The sequence below is a fragment of the Phymastichus coffea genome, unplaced genomic scaffold (genome assembly GCF_024137745.1).
Source record: "Phymastichus coffea isolate CEN01 unplaced genomic scaffold, Cenicafe_Pcof_1.1 PCOF00071, whole genome shotgun sequence".
NCBI classification, from domain to species: Eukaryota; Metazoa; Arthropoda; class Insecta; order Hymenoptera; family Eulophidae; genus Phymastichus; species Phymastichus coffea.
Genome location: NW_026706882.1, coordinates 665,170 through 682,650, shown reverse-complemented (window position 1 = coordinate 682,650; position 17,481 = coordinate 665,170). Strand labels below are relative to the sequence as shown.

The 17,481-nt window shown below is 37.4% G+C and overlaps 1 protein-coding gene across 2 annotated transcripts in view; it reads left to right on the top strand.

Moving 5' to 3' along the window:
• The window catches only part of LOC131667919 (uncharacterized), a 206,395-nt gene that overhangs the window by 14,132 nt on the left and 174,782 nt on the right, over window positions 1-17,481 (top strand). For both annotated transcript variants that reach the window (XM_058941688.1, XM_058941687.1), the window contains exon 2: window positions 3,873-3,976. The gene's annotated coding sequence lies outside the window, so the exon portion shown is untranslated. The remainder of the gene's footprint in view (window positions 1-3,872; window positions 3,977-17,481) is intronic.

The window sequence follows — 17,481 nt, the reverse complement described above, 5'->3', positions numbered from 1 at the left end:
TTCGTAACTTTTCTTCAACTAATACGAAACTTTTATTCTAGAAGTGAATTTATTTGCTCCTTAACGATTTCATTGGAAAAATTGTATCTATATTAAGTGACATTTGGAATCCTAGGAAACGATGACGATGTTATTTCAATTATTTCGTGTATGAATTTACTGTTTCGAATCGTAAATTTACTTCAATCTCTATTGTACCAATGCATTCGTAACATTTTCTTGGATGAGTTTTGGAATATACACAAACATTCAAAATGTGAATAATTAACGTTTTATAATGATTGATTGTTATTTGATTGATTGACAATGAAAATTGCAATTGCAGTAGATTTAATAATTACACTGCACATCAAAAACCGACGAAAACCATCAGAGAGATGATAACGACCTACCAGAAATTAGCCGCCTTCAGCTTTGATCCGAGTATATAGCAAGGTATAGAGGGGTAGTTGGTTGCGATAGCGATCGCGATAAATATCATCCAACTTTTCCCTCTCTTACTCGCGCACACGATGTCATAGCGTGACTATGTTTGGATGTGCAGAGCAGTAGCAGCAGCAGCAGCAGCAGCAGCAGCGCGCGACGTCAGCTGTAAATCACTTAATGTTGCTTCTCCACACGCACACGCCCTTCGCTTCGTCATTCAAACTATAGGCGTGTTGTTGCCGCCACCCCTTTCACTCTATACGTATAGACGCTAATGGATGAGACTTTGGAGAAAAAAAAAGGGGATTTGGTTTGTTACGTTCTGTTTTTTTCCTTACCCAGGCTGCTTGGCGATTAGTGCAAAGGTGTTCGTGTTGGCGATGATGAGTTTATAATTGGATTAGGTACAATGAAAATATAATTATTATTGCGCTGACGATAAGAGTTTCTTTTGCGTCTATACCTAGAAAAAAGTTCCGAGTCTTAAATTCTTTTAAATGAACTTCTTTAATTTTCAAGTTTTTTAGTGTTATTTTAATTGTTTTTAGTGTTTTGTTAATCACTGTGAAATTGAAAGTTCACGTCGTAAAAGATACGGAGAACGATACGAATTCTCTTAAGAACCACTAAAATTCATCGATAATTGCCGATGTTATGTAGACTTCAATGTCCGTAGCTTCATTACTCAGGCTTGTTAGTCATAAATAGGTGTTTAATTAACGACTTACTCAAGCTAAAAATACATCGAGTAAAATCGTGCTGGTAAGCGTTTCTTTTTCGTTATCATAATTTTGCTAAAAATACTAACAAGAAGTATTAAAATTAATTATTCCTTGTTTTCGTATGCTGTATTTCACGTATTTCAGTTGTTATCAAAAATATTTTCATGAAAGATTCGAAAATACTGTATATGATACCAGAGTCTTTGGTTAAACTTATCTTTTCATAAATACAAACGCTATTTTTCTTTATTAAACTAAACTATATTTTTTGAGCAGTTTTCTATAGCATTGTAAAATATAATAAGAGCATAATCGAATTTTTTTCCCTCGGTGTATGAAGCGAGCGAGAAAGTGTGAAAAACATACGCTGTCGCAATTAGTCGTTAAGGAGTAAGGGCGTTGATTACGATCTGCTAATTGTCACGTGACAGTTAATTTTTTGTGTGTGTGTTCGGGGTACATTTCCAGCCTGCTTTGCCAGATGTATGTACAACGTGTAAATATACATACGAGAGTTGAGGGGATGCATATGCCGTGAGTGTACCCGTTCATCATTGATGATAATGGCTGAATGGGAGCGATCGGGTAAACTGCGTCAATGATTCATTGTTTCGTCTCTCTTGCTCGCGCGCTCGTAACGATTTGAAAGCTTTTGTTGGCCAAATGGGATTACATTCTTTTTGGGAGCAGGCGCGTGGACGAGTCTCTGACGTTCGATGAGAAACAATGACTGCAATTTTCATTTTTTTCCATCTCCCTCCCCCGAAAGAAGGCGTTTTCGGAAAAAAGGAAAATGGGAAAAGGCGAAAAAAAAGCTTTCGAAAACATTCGCATAGTACTCGATTAATCGAGCGTGACAATCCTTTGAATTCCGCGAGCAGCGCGTACGCGAATACTCAAAGCTACAGCTGCAAGGAGAAAATAAAAAGGAAGAAGCGAACCCTACGCATACGTACGCCTAACGAGGTTGTAACGCAAATTCACGGCAGTTTGAATCCGTAAAGCCTTTCGCACAGTCAAATATGTATATAATTGGGATGCTTTTGAGTGTGTCGCATACCGCGGTGGTGTGCGTGGGAGTAGGTTAAAGAGACGCGGAAAGACGAATGGGCGTTTGATCTGCGCCGGGGTTTAAATATGCGCGCGCTCGACGCTTCGCTTTACATAACTAGGCTACGCGTGCGACGCGATTTATCGTTTTCCGCCCCTTTCGTCGCGCGAAAATTTTGCAAACTATTATACGCGCGACCCTGTTTCGCTGCCACGCTTAGACTCGCGAAGCCTATTTTTGGGTCTTGCATAGAGTTTCGAGTTTGCGCGCTGTTGCGGATTTCCACGACTAAGTGTACTTTTTCAGTACCCGGCGTAGGAAAATTATGCACAGAATTACAATAGGCAAATGTCATTTTACATATCATTATGCGTTATATTACTAACTTCAAGAAGCAAATCCAAATTATATCTTTTACAATGTGGCGTTATAAAGTACAATTCATTTTCTAATTGCCCCATGCAACACGCACATATGTTTAGCTTATCAAAGAATCCGTAGATCGTGTCTTTGTCCGTTGCGCGTAGTTTTCGAAATTGCAATAATACAATTGAAAAAAGTCAAATTTTCTTTCACAATTTTTTCTCAATAATAATAATAACGATCTTTATCTAATGTCATTCCAACTTTTAATCGTACAATGACAATCGAGCAACAAAAATGCCAACGGCATAAACACAAATATTGAATAAAACACACCTAAGCTTGAAACCATACTAGATAGAAAACAATACACATCAGCCCCGAATATCGGATTCCGCGTCGCACCGAAAAAAAAATAGTAAAAAATTCATATCCCTAACAATTTACGTTGCTCTCGCTCGCGCGACGTTGTACGTGCCGGCTATACATACTGGATGAGTTTTACCTGGAGCTATTTTCACGGTAGCTTATACTTTTCTCGAGTGAAAAAAGAAAGAAGAAGCCTCCCTCTTTATGGCTCGACGTTATCTTGTTGACGCAGTAAGTACACGACGAGTCGATGTCGGTTTGCGCAACGGCTAATGTACGTTCGGTTTTATAAGAGATGCATGCTGCGCTGCGCGATGTTACAACCAGCTGCACATCCTTTTGCGCTGCAACAAGGGCACTGAGAAAATAGCAGCGCCGGATAGATTTAGTTCGGCGAAGTCGGTTGCCATACGAGATGCTTGTAGTTTGGTAATGAAGAGCGTTAGCGCGCCAGTTATTCTTGGGGGAAGAAATCACGCCTGCGCGAATTGCCTTTGTGCATCGCCGTTCGGCACCCAATTCCAAGCGAGGCAGCGGTAATGCGTCGACTTACCCTTGAGGAATTTTAATATAAAGCTTCCAACGCACCGAAGGCGCGCCCGCGCACACGCTAACAGCGAGGAAAAAGATATATCCAGTCGCGGAGTGAGGGGGGCAGGTATAACAAACGAATAAACAAAGAGAGAGAGAAAGAGAGAGGGACTATGTATGCGCGTTTCGCGAGTTAAGCCGATTAGCAGCTAGTACTCTCTGGGCTACGTTACAAATATGTGCTGCTTAGGGGGAGGACGAGATAATCCGTCGTTTGTTCCTCTCTCTCTCTCTCTCTCGGCCATATTTCGACTGGCTCGCTGGAATAACGAATAATTGTCGGATTTTTTTTTTTGTTCGAGTTCACTCTCTTTTGCCTATACGTCTATCTATCGCTTGTATTTTTTCAGGCGTCTGCTGCCTATAGCTTGTGTGCAAAAGGGGAAAAGAAGCGAGAATATATACCTATATAGACAACGCAAAGCCGACGACACTGCATCCTGGGAACGTCAAGGTGAGTCTTATACACTTTTTTAAAGGGGAGGACTTCGTATAACTGATACGACGTGGGCTGCTTCTTTCATACCTACGTCGTAATTAAATTTTATTTCACATATTGTTTCGAAAATTTCAATACCTTTGATTGATTTTATTCATAAGTGAAGGTTACATGCAGGGTTTAATAATTATTACATATTAACGGTATTTTTATGCCGGTCAAGTATTATCTGAATTTTTGAATGATGGTTATTTAAACAATGGTGATGATCAAGATATAAATCTATACAATATCAAAATTAAGTTTTTACCAAAAAAAAACAACAACATTTTATAGTAATTACGACTTTTACGTTGAAACCAGTATAACAAACATTTAGCTTATTTTACTTCCAGTGCTAAAGTGGCAATCGTTTTGATAATGTCGATAATGTCATAAACATTTGGTCATCATTAAAATATAAACTTTTTTGAATTCTGTTGAATTGAAATTCAACCAGCAGTTAAAATTCAAATATATGAAAAGTTAATAATGATCTAAAAAGTAGATTTTTTAAATATTAAATCGTGAATTAACCATCGCTTGTGCCTTAGTTGAATGGAATTCTCTCGTCAATTGAACCTTTTTTGTAGAAGAAAGTGATTAAGAATGTTTCTTATCTTTTTAGAGAAAAAAAAAATAAAAATAAAACACAATTGCAAAAATAATTCCCATGATGTATTAAGATTCATCTTTGGTATAAAAGTCAATCAATTAACGAAAATGTTAGACGATATGGAAATTCAAACCATTAAAACAATGCTCCTCCAGTGCAAGAATCCACGTTCAGACACTGCAATGCATTGACAAATCGTCCAATGCATACAATTATCGGAGAGGACACTTTTAAAGTCGACATCTCGCGCGTGACTCATTAAATCCACGGTATACATCATTGAAATCGATTGAAAATGGGGGTCCAAGAGAGAGAGAGCGAGAGAGAGAGAGAGAGAGAGCGAGAGAGAGAGAGCGAGAGAGAGTGAGTGAGTGGAAGAAAAAGCTCTGTAGATGAGATTCAATTAAGTGTCCGTTGCATTATGCATTAGAAAGAAGAAGTAGTAGAAGAAGAAAAAAAGTGAGTGAACACATTGAATGCATTTAGGAAGGGAGCGCTGTGTTTTCTCGCGATGCTAATCGTTCGTTTTTTTCTTTTCACCGCTTCTGGAACTTCGATTTTGTGCATGTAATTCTTCTTTCTCAGTGGCTGTAAGTTGTTGCGAGAATACGTGTTGGCGTTACATAAATAACATACTACGTTGTTATCAGAAAGATGTTTGAATATATTATAAAAAAATCAATTTTTCTCAAATGTTCTTATGCTTTACCATACTTTTTTTTTTAATTACAATGCAATGTTAAATATGGACAAGAAATTTTTAAAGAAACTTTTGATTAAATGTAGAGCATAATTTTTAATTAAAAGGGAAAAGTTATTAATTCATATAATATTGGAAATTAATTCCTTCCTGGTAGATAAAAATGTTCTTGAAAATACAATATTTAGCATTTTTTTTGCGCGTGATTGGTATACCTGCAACAATTTTTTTTTTTTTCTTTTTACTCGAAAGATGTATGCTACAAGAGTAGCATACCTAGCTTTTGGTGGTTTAACGATATTCCTGTGCTGCGCCATATGCTTATTTCGCGAATTAACATACGGCCCCTCTTTCGTGCACGCATATCCTATTTGCATGCCGCGCGAACGATGAGAGCATCTAAGCGAGTGTAATTGGCTCTTCTCGTGCACGCAGATTAATCGATGGTCAATTGTGATTTTGCTAAATAACTTTTCACACGTCAAATGCTAGGATGTATTAGTATGCTAATGGCGCGAATGTCTTCCATTTCTTCTAGAATTCAAGGTTTCCCGCTGTGTCGCAGCTGCGATTAGTTTTCCACATCGAAATGCCCAGCGCAAACATTTCTTAAAGATTGTAAAGTCAATACCGAAAACAAATTAGTATTAAGGGGTTTGCATGAGTGCCGCGAGATTATTTGCATTGTCCTGGCCGCGGGGAATTCGCTTGCTTAGCTTCTACTCCGTCTGTATATAGCATATGTTTGCTCAGTACTGTCCAGGATATATATACTCGTGTTTTCCGCAAGACAAACAATATTCCATACAGGCAACCTTTTCGCAACTTTTCGTATATACATGCATTTCACATATATCAAAATTTCTCATTTTGTCCATTAAACTCTTCATGCTTGCACGAGCTTCATTAATGTTTTCTCATGATCCCTTGCACTCTCGATAGTAGTGTTTTTTCTGTCTATTTATTAGTAAAAAAATATATATTATTATATATAATACACGACAAAGTATCTTTTAATAGGTGGTTAAATGTCCGTCTTTTTCCTTCCTTTAACGTCCATGCAAATCATAAGCTTGGCGAGCGTTTGCGCCAGCGAGAGATTTATCGCGTGATAAAACACTTTGCGCGCGCGCCCTCGGTGAAAGTTCACGCGCCAGCGAAAACAAAGGGTGTGAGAGTGTGAGAGCTGATTAAGGTAGAGGAGCCAACCACTACGCTAAGAGAGAGAGAGAGAGGAGAGAGAGAGAGAGAGAGAGAGAGAGAGAGAGAGAGAGAGAGGAGAGAGAGAGAGAGAGAGAGAGAGAGAGAGAGAGAGAGAGGAGAGAGAGAGAGACCAACCGAAATCTCGACCCACGCTACGTTGTTGCTGCTTACTGAGATTAATATTTTTTTCCTCAGTAGTAATTGACTTGCTACTGTTTTGTCTTAATGGAATTTTAAGAAAAGCTTCTTTTTTTTCGTAAAAAAAAATAATGAAAGAGTTTGACACGGACCAATTTCTGCATTTTTGGACATGTATTTTAATCATATATGTCGATGAGCGACTGATTCAGGGGATATTTGATAATTGAATATTTTTTGTAGGTACGAATTTGCCGTTTGCAAATTCATAGATTTCATTTAGTGCATTTTAAAAATTTACATTTTTAAAATTACTTAAATTTTATACATCATGATGTATCATGTGTTTCTAGGTTGAGATTAACGATTTGCGGGAATATTTCAATTATATTTCTTCAATGAAATTATGTTAATTTCCATGAAGATAATGTGATTATGTTTACAAATAGGTAAATTAACGTATGATGCAAGGTATTTGATGACATCGATAATGGAATTTCGAAAAGCCAACAATCCGCCAAAGAGGAAGAATTTAATTTTACAGGATATTTAACGCATTTGTATGCACGTAACTGAACAGAAATAAAGGTGAACAATTCATCCTGAATAAACTAAAGTAGAAAAAAACTGCGATATACGAGGTGTGTTCAAAAAGTAACGAGAATTTTTAAATTTCGCGTGTTTGGAGAGTCCGCTTGTATAAAATTTTTTTTTATTATGTTGGTACACATGCCCCTGAAGTACGATAAAATTTTCAGCAATATTCATTGCTTACTTTTTAAGTGGCAGCCGCTAACGTTAGACGTGTTTTTCGAGCTCGGCGATTTTCGTTTGTTAAAAGAAATGGATCAAAGAATTTGTATTAAATTTTGCGTAAAAAATGAAATAAAGTGTAGTAAAGTTTTGTCAAATGTTAACAAAGGCATATAGTGAGTCTGCTATGAGTAAAGCAAGGATTTATAAGTGGTATAAGCGTTTCCAAGATGGCCACGAAAACGTTGAAGATGACGAACGACCCGGACGCCCAAGCACATCAACAACCGATGAAAACGTGAAAAAAGTGAAAGAAATGGTTATGAACGATCGCCGAATCACAATCAGAGAAGTCGCTGATGATGTTGGCATATCAGTTGGCTCATGTCATCAAATTTTTTCGAATGTTTTGGGTATGAAACGTGTGGCAGCAAAATTCGTTCCAAAATTGTTGAATTTCGAACAAAAACAGCGGCGAATGGAAGTTGCTCAGGAGTCGCTAAATGAAGTCAATAACGATGCAGAACTACTAAAACGTGTTATAACAGGTGACGAAACATGAGTTTACGGATATGATGTCGAAACTAAGGCTCAATCGTCCCAGTGGAGGCATTCTGGATCGCCAAGACCGAAAAAGGCTCGACAAGTGCGGTCGAATGTGAAGGTTATGCTCACTGTGTTCTTCGATTTTAATGGCATAGTGCATTATGAATTCTTGCCACAAGGTCAAACAATCAATAAGCAGTACTACCTACAAGTTCAACGTCGTTTGCGTGAAGCAATCCGAAAAAAACGCCCGGTATTGTGGCAAAACAATTCATGGCTTTTGCACCACGATAATGCGCCTGCTCACACTTCATTGCTTGTTCGTGAATTTTTGGCCAAAAACGAAACTGTAACGATGCCTCAGCCTCCATATTTGCCAGATATGGCTCCATGTGACTTTTTTCTATTTCCAAAAATAAAGAGAACATTAAAAGGCCGTCGTTTTACAAGCATAGATGACATTAAAAGCGAATCGCTGAAAGAGCTAAAAGCTATCACAAAGATCGAGTTTCAAAAGTGTTTCGAGGATTGGAAAAAGCGTTGGCATAAGTGTATTGTATCCGAAGGGGACTACTTTGAAGGCGACAACATTAATGTAGATGAATAAATAAATATTTTTTTCATAAAACGAAAATTCTCGTTATTTTTTGAACACACCTCGTATTTGACTTATCTTTGAAATTAAAACTGAAAGCTTTCGCAATATAATTAGACAGGGCGTCGGATGGGTTTTTCCTTTTATTTTTGGCGTAGAGAAGCGTCGAAGCGCGAGAAAAGTAATTAAGATCCAGCGAGGGGTCTGACGTTTCGGTGACAGTGTCTCGACGTGGAAAAATCGGCTGCTGGAGAGAGGCTTTTCCACACCCTTTGTTTCGCGCCTTGAAAAAGGCGATGTAATGACTTTTCTCGTGCGAGCTCTTTCTTCGCCTGTTTTATTAGCCGAAGCACAAAAGCCACGTCGATTATCATGCGACTGGAATGCAATAAAATAATTTTCTGAATTCCGCCGAGCGAGTCGAGTGGAGAGTCGATTTGTCGATCCGAGAGGCCAGGCACAAATCTGGAAAGGTTGCCTCCTCGGATCGATAAGCGGATTTTTTCGACCGAGGACGACCCTCTACTAAGCTTAGAACCCAGCATTACAATTGTTTGATTTCTATTAAAAAAAGAACATAATCATAGCGAAATTCGTAAAATCTGTTGACCGTGACAAATCGGCTCGTAAACTCCGGAAACGCTTGACTGCCTGGCAGGCAGTGAGAGGAAGAGAGAAAATCGAACGTTATGATAATCATAATCCGGGAAGGGAAGTTGCTGCATACTCATGGCTGCAGGATTGCGCGTTATTAATTACAGAGCGATCACAGGGCAGCAGCAGCAGCAGCAGCAGCTGACGAGGGCCGGATACACGTACGCGTACACACAGATACGCGCAGATAATTGGCGTTATACGCGACGGATCGTGGAATATATATACACATATATAATATATGTAGAGACGTTAAAGCGAAACCGATGCTATAGCGCTCGAACGATAAATCGCGCCGCGTTTATAACCTTTTGGCATCGCTAATTTCAGCCCCCCCCATTCCGTCTCTCTATATGGCACAGCGCGCGCAACAACCTCGCGCTGATCGAATGTGCCAAAGAGCGCGCGAGACACAATGGCGCGAGCGCGCGATTGCTAGTTTAGCTCACGTGGACCTTTTTTATTATTTCTTTTTGTTTTAGTTTTTTTTCTCGTGGAAATTTGGCAGCTATTCTTTTATTTTTATTTTTGCCAAAACAGATTTGAAATGATCAGTCAATGCTAATGGTTTTATGAATATATTTTTTAATTATCTTAAATGATTAAAATTTGTAATAATGAAAAGTTTTCAATTATCTTTGTCATAATAACTTGCTAATGTACATAAAGATCGTTACAAAAGAATAATCATCATCAGGTAAAAATAGATAGTCAAATAAATTATTTATAGGTGCCGACAAAGTATGCATGCACGTCTGTTCATATCAAAGTGATCTGTTTTGCGTGTTCGGGAAAATACAGGCGTTTATATGCACATCTAGTATTTGTTTAAGTAACCTCATCCTTACTCCAACGAAATCCAGAAACACTTCGGTTATAGAAACTGTACTCCGCTGGCAAAAACGGCACTTGCGGCATACAATTATATTCGTTGATTAGATTACTCTTCTTTGAAAAAGATCAAGGCTTTTGATCCAAAATAATCGAAACTCAAAGAATCGGTTCGCATATAGTACTCGCGTAAGACAATAGCAAATGGATGGTACATTAATAAATCAACGTGATTCACTCGAGTGTCAAGTGAATAATTAACATGCATACGCACACTCACACAAGCCCGCAGTGGAGAAATTTTTGGCGCCGCGTCAATACTTCGTGGTATACGCGATATACATTGCACTAAAAACAAACTTTCGCGCGCGAAGGAAGGGGAGAGGTCCAATCAATCTCACGTAGCGAATTCGTCATTCGCCTCGTGTGTGGCCCTCTATGCGCTGTCGACGTAGCTTCGAATTAAAAAAGTGTCGAGCGAATGTAAAGCATTGCCTTCGCGAGGGGTGTGCCATGAAATATAAGACTCACGATGCTGGCTGAAAATTCTCCTGATTGACTCTTCCGACTAGACGTTTGTTTGCTTTTTCGGTAGGTAATAGTTTTGAGATTTTTTTCGATTGATTAACGATTGCGTTCTGATGCTGCGCGCGAAAATTGTTAGCGTGGCAATGATAATTGTTTTTTAATACGAAATCATTTCGCTCGGTGTAATTACGTATGAAAGTTCTTGGTATGGCAATAGTGATGCGCGTTAAAACCGACGACGTTAAAAAGAACTTGAATTGTCGCATCTTTATTTATATTTTAGTGACTATACGGAATTATTAATATGGTACTGTGAGAGATACTTTACAGATTTATGCGTTGTTCATGTTAAGGAGCAGCTATATACTTCTATAAATATACAATCAATAGAAACTCGTCGTTGCTTCTCTCTAATGATTTGATTCAATGGTCGTACGTGATTGGAACAATGGCTATCAATAAAAGTTGCTACCTTGAGTGCGGGCAATTATTCTAGGACCGTTTTATGCAGCTTCTCCCACATAAAAAATTTAAATAACTGATTGTAATTCCTAGCTGTCATTGATTTTCACGTTTAGAACAAAAGCATTATAAATCAACTGACAACTGGAAATCATCATATAACATTTCTATGAGAAAAACGTACACATGCATGAACCGCTGAAAAAGATAAGTCGCACATGAGGTAGTGACATTTATTAATAGTGATTGTTTCAAACACTTACGAGTTATAATTTACGTAAACTACTGGAGTTACCATTGGCCAACTATTGTAGTCACAAACAATTTTCTCCATTGATTGTATATTTATGAAAGTATATAGCAGGGCCTTAGTATTTTAACAATTTGATGTAATTTTCAATTAAAAATATTATTATTCTATATCTGTTAACGAATCATGCTAAATTAATTTACTATCTAACCTTTATATCGATGAAAAAATTAAAAATATTAGCAAATACCACAATCAATTTTTTGCACATATTCACCTCATAGCGTTATCCACTAATCGGCAGAAATGCAAAATTTGTAATTGATTGCAAGCGAACATCGTTGTCAAGCTAATTACAGCTGGGGACACGTGGAATCAAAGCCGAAAATGTAATCAGGATCGTCAACAGTTGGCAAGACCACTTCAAACTCGATGCACATCGTGTCTCCTGTATTAGCCGCAACAGAGGGAAAAAAAGAGCAGCGCTCGTCGAATTTGCATTGACGCGTGTCTGCCTTTCCAATTTCACGCGGCGGCGGTTGCGTAATAAACGCCATCCTCTCCTATAAATCAACTATGCCCTGCCGCTCTTTCTTCTCGCTCACAAACTGTGGATACTCGTTTGGATATTTGTCTTAATTTTCTGTTGTTGCATGTTTAACATGTATTATCGACTAATTTTGGAACATTTCAACTCTTAACTCCAGTTCAATTCCAATGAAGAATGTCTGACTACAGGCGTACTTTTACTACTTAATCAGAATTATGAAGATTCGTGACATTTTCTTTGAAAGATGAAGGATGAAAATAAAAAAAAATAATCCACGTATTGATTATTTAATTTGACCCAACAAACAAAGATTCAAAGATGGCTTGGTCATTTTTAAAACGAACAAACTTTTGAAATATTGCAAACGATTTTTCCTTCAGCGAACAAAAAAAAATAATCGAAGGAAGAACCGGGAGCGAAAGTAAAGGACGCTGAAAAATTGAAGTTTATAAGCGAGATGCACCTACGAGAAACTGCCCCGAAGAAGAAAACTTGGCGGACTGGAGTAAAGGAATGTTGAGCGAAATCATAAAAGTAAAGGAAAAAAAGAAGGAAAGGTGAATTGGTGAACTGTGCGCGCACTCCTGAAAATAGAAACTGCAAAGTTTTGCTCGTGAAATATTTGACCTGCTTAAGCGCCAAACAAACTTCGTCCAAATAGTTGCCGTGCAACTTTCAATAAACTGCGCGAGCTAAGAAGACTAATCAGATCAAAGCGAAGAGAAAATACTCTATGATCAATAAACTTTAATCCATCCAAAATTATTTATATCTTGAACGATCGAACAGCTATTATTTTACGAAATTTCTGTCATCGTGTTAGGAAAATAGCAGTGAAATTCAAATATCGAGCTTTTCGTTGGGAAAGCCTCGAGGTATCCCATCTTATTTTTCCTCGAAGATGAAATTCGCTCCGAGAAATTGGTAAAAAATATTTGCTCTCTCTATTAATCAAAGAAAGAGAATTAAGGAGAAACAAACATCGATAACAATGATACATGCGTTGGCTATTAGACAGTAAAATATGAGTAGCTAATAGTAGAGGTATAAGGAAGGTGTGGTACGTCGTGCGATCGATGAAATTTCGATCGCTCATACGTGGAGGGGTGTGCGACTTCTGACTCACCCCATAAACTTTCGAAATTATCTCTGTTGCTTTTCTTTACTGATTCGCCAGTAATGGATCTAAAAGCTACGTTTATATGATAAAACGCTAGTAGAATACTGAAACGAGTTTTATTATCGAGTTTTATTTATAAAAAAAGCTCACAATCTTTTTCACTCGAATAATAATAAAAAAGAAAATGAACACTTGCTGCAGATAGAAAAATGAGCAAGAAAAAATAGTCAATTAATAATTAACCCGAACACGCTAATGCTAACGCGTGCCGTGGTTGACGAACGCGACGCGACGGTAACACGCGCTTGCCAGCTTAATTAATTACTATTGAATAATGAGCCTGCTGTTCCGGTTGCTTGTTGTAAATCTTTCTCTCTATCTTTGTTGTCTGTATCTCTTTTTTGTACGAAAACAATCGAGTTCGTCAATTCCCTTTTTAAAAGCGTGGTTTACGGCTGGAATCCCTGGGTTATCAATAATTTTAATTTTGCTGAAGGCTCTCGTTCATTTTGATACTTCATAATTAATTAATGTCAGTTTATTCGACAAGTTTAATTATCATACATTAATTGTGCGTTAATTATTTAATTATTTGCGAGTTATAAGAGTTGCGAGAGAATAATTTATGCATTCACGGTTGTAAATAAATTTCCATGCTACAACTATCTCATTATTGCATAATGGAAGTATTTACCTGCTGATCAGTAACATTAAAATTATAGTTTATCGATGAATAAAAAAACAGTTTTATCAGGTAGTTCTTCAAAATAAAATTAATTATTTACCCGATGTTTCGACATTGCATCTTAATTTATTATACGCGAGGATTGTTCATAATATTCTTCGGTTTTGCTTATCAAAAGAACGTCATCCTTCATAATTCAATTCAGTACACTTACATTAAATTGGTACAAAATTTTGATGGCAGTATCTTAACAAATTAATATAAATTGACCTAAGTACAAAGAATAACCAAATTTTTGTTTCAAGGTAGAAAGCTGTTTTAACAATTTTTCAAATTTCTTAAAATTTTTTTTCTACATATTCATTAGGATTTCCACATTCCACTTGATCCCTCTGCCTGAAAAAAACCTGTAGATTTCTCTGCACAATCAATTCAGAATGATTTATTGGATACGTCGTTCGCAAAGGAATGAAAAGAAGCTCCAAGCTCGACTCGCCCTTTTAGCCAGACGTCCGAACGAATATATATGCGAGGGGCCATTTCACAATAAAACGCTCGACATCGATCAAACCTAATCAGCAAAAGTTATAAAATGTATGTAAGCACAAAAAACGTTTTATCGCAATATCAATTTTGCCAGGATTAAACTTCACTTTTCTATCTCTCCACTGAATATTCGTCGTGAAAGAATAAATTATTTCTTCGGACAAATTCAATCGTAAAATAAACAATGAAATTCATTGACTTTGAGAAACATCAGTTCACGCAGAGCCGGACGTATGAAACGATTTTTCGTGAAATCGAATTCATTAGTTACATTCAAATTTCATCCACATCGAGAATTGAATTTCGTAAGAGTTTGAATAGCGAAATCTTTTACCGCAATTACGGCCCTCGTTGTTATCTCTTTCCCCCCTCTCTCTTCCTTTCTATTAAATCATTTCAATTACTACGAGTAATCAGTTTAGCAATTCCAGGCAAGCTTCAAGCGCTCGCGCCACTCCGAAATATAGTTCGACGAAACTTCAGGGATTGTCTCATAAACAGACGCGTCTCTTGACATCGTTGTCTCATTCAAACTGCAGCGAATTAAGATATAAATCCATCGACTATTTCCCGTCTGCGTAGTGTTTCACGTGGCTTTTTTTTCATATCGCACGGGTCGCAAAGTCCGTTTTGCCAAGCAACGAGCAACTGTACTACTGACCGCACCTCTGATTAATTCTATCCGTCTTAGCTGTGTGTTTTGCGGGGACGACGCGACTCAAGATTTACCGTTGTCAGTCAGTCGCCATGGATACGCGCTGGTAATTCTCCTCGTCCTCTTGTAGCGCGTATTATATACACGAAGTTTGGCTACTCGGTTTCTCTCTCTCTCTTCTCTCTCTCTCTCTCTCTCTCTCTCTCTCTCTCTCTCTCTCTCTCTCTCTCTCTCTCTCTCTCTCTCTCTCTCTTGTTGCTTGATTTTATATGGCCATCTCTCGCTGACTTGAGTGATCGAGTCTGATTTGAAAATCGGCAAATTTACGATAATTTATTGAAACGGAATATGTCCGTCTCCGGGGAAAATTAAAATTCAATCTGACGTTTGCGATATTGCGTTTCGTCAGTACGTCATTTCACGAAAACTAATAAGTACACACTGGAAATGCAGAACACTATACCGAATTCTTGAAAAATTGAAGGCTGCTACGAGCTTTTTTCAGCTGTCAAGGATTCTAATTAGTTGAAGTAGCCTGGAAAAATAAAAATTATAAATCACTGAAAAGGCATGCTTATTCTATCCACGTCGCTTCGTCAACACCTCAGCGGCTTTGGCGCGAGCACTCGCGTATTCAAAAAAATTTAGCGCTTCATAAAAGCGAAGCCGAGTGGGTATGGAGAATGCGCTTTTCATGCGTGCCGAAGATAATGCCTCTAAGGAGTGGAAAATAAATAAAGCTATTCCGAAAAAGGTCGCGTGCCGCGTGTACACCAGAACAAACACAGTCCTTCGCATGCTCGTGTCGTTCCCACGAGTGTTAAACTAAATCGGAGCGTAATAGAACGATTAGTTATTATTTATATTCTCGACTCGCTTGGAATGGGATTTTAATCAAGTATTCCTTCGAAAAGTGCAAAGAAAGAAGGGCGCAAGAGCGTGAGTTGGAGAAAATCAACGTCGAGTACAATGAAAGTTGAAAAATTACTCACAGCGATGGTGCGTTAAAAATAATCCAAAATCAAAGTCAGAATATCAATTGCAAGTTGCATTGGGATATTATTTTTAAGTAATAGATGACTAACTAAATCCTCAATCCCTAAAGTTTCTTGTTGAGACCGCGATGCTACCATCCCTCACTGTTAGCTAGAATTTAAGTTTTTTGTGTTCTGCAAGTCTTAACCTAGACATAATTGTATAAGTTGCACCATCACGAAACAAATGGTGAAATACTTGTTTAAACTATTGAAAAACATGAATTGAAAATGCATGACGTTTGAATCGCGTATTACCTACAGCAGTAATGGAATAATTTAATGTCGAAAATGTCAAGTGAATGTTTATTTATAATCAATGAGATACATAGCATGACGACTGCATCAAAAGTGACATAATTGTTTTCAAATTCGATTAGATGTGAATTTTTAATATTTGCACTAAAAATTTTGATATACATAAATATGTCAAGAAATATGTAAATAACAAATCAAGATAGACGTACGTTGTTCGCTTATTACTAATTAAGAGAGTAACAGCTATTGTGGTAATCATCTACGAGGTTACATTCTCGGTCACGACAGGGTGTACACGAACCGACAAAAAAGTCCACCTATCTTCATCATGAAGCATTTTGAAAGACAGGTAGGTGTGTGCAAGCTCGAGTGACACAGCGTGTCGTCACACACACGTGAACATAGATGATAAAGCGATTAGGGATCTCTGATCTCTGCCTGCATTTCTTATTTACAATACGTGAGTGCTTTGGCGCGCGGACAGTTGAAGGATGGATTTCGGGTGTCACTTTTAGGGAGGGAGAGAGAGGCAACCTCTAATTACCGTCTGTCGCTCAACGCGTACGACTAATTGACTCAATTAGCTTTGCACGTCAGACTGCAAGAGAGAGGTTATCGTCGAACATCTTTATTACTTTATGTTACATATGTATGTGAGAGTTTTTTCAGTATGCCAAACAAACTTTGCTTGGTGGAGAAGTTGCTGTGATTTTTTTTAACAATAGATGTCATTTGCCTTGATTCTTTAAAGGTAATTTCTACCGAAAGTACAATTTTTATTTCATTTCTGGACATATAGCTTCGTTGCATTGAATATATATTCTTTATATATCTTCAATTGTCTAAGCTCGTTCTATGAGCACATTGTTTTTCAAAACGAAATCGTATTAATTTGACTAATAAGACATTTTTTACCCATGCTCATTTCCTTCGATTAGTAAAAATTAAAAAAATTGAACTTAGTAAAAATTTCATTATCAAAGCCCATATTAAACTAAAATGAGCCATAAAATGACAATAATATGTAAAATATCAATGGGAAATCACCCTCTTCAGATATTTTACAATTCCCATTAGTTCAAGATAAGGTAATATTGAGTGTAAGGCTTGTAAGGCTTACTTCATTGACGAAAATAAGCATCCGAATAACTTGGCTATTTGATCAAATTAGTATGTAGGTGGAACACTTCAAGATATAATTTTTAAAAATCAAAACAGAACTATGTTAAGAAGATCAAATATATCTCAACATCTTCTTACGGCGTAGAATAAGCGATTCAAGTTTTAGAACTTTTTGTAGAAAAATCCAAATTCTACATCTTTAAATATGTTAAACGAACGAATTTACTTTGCAGAT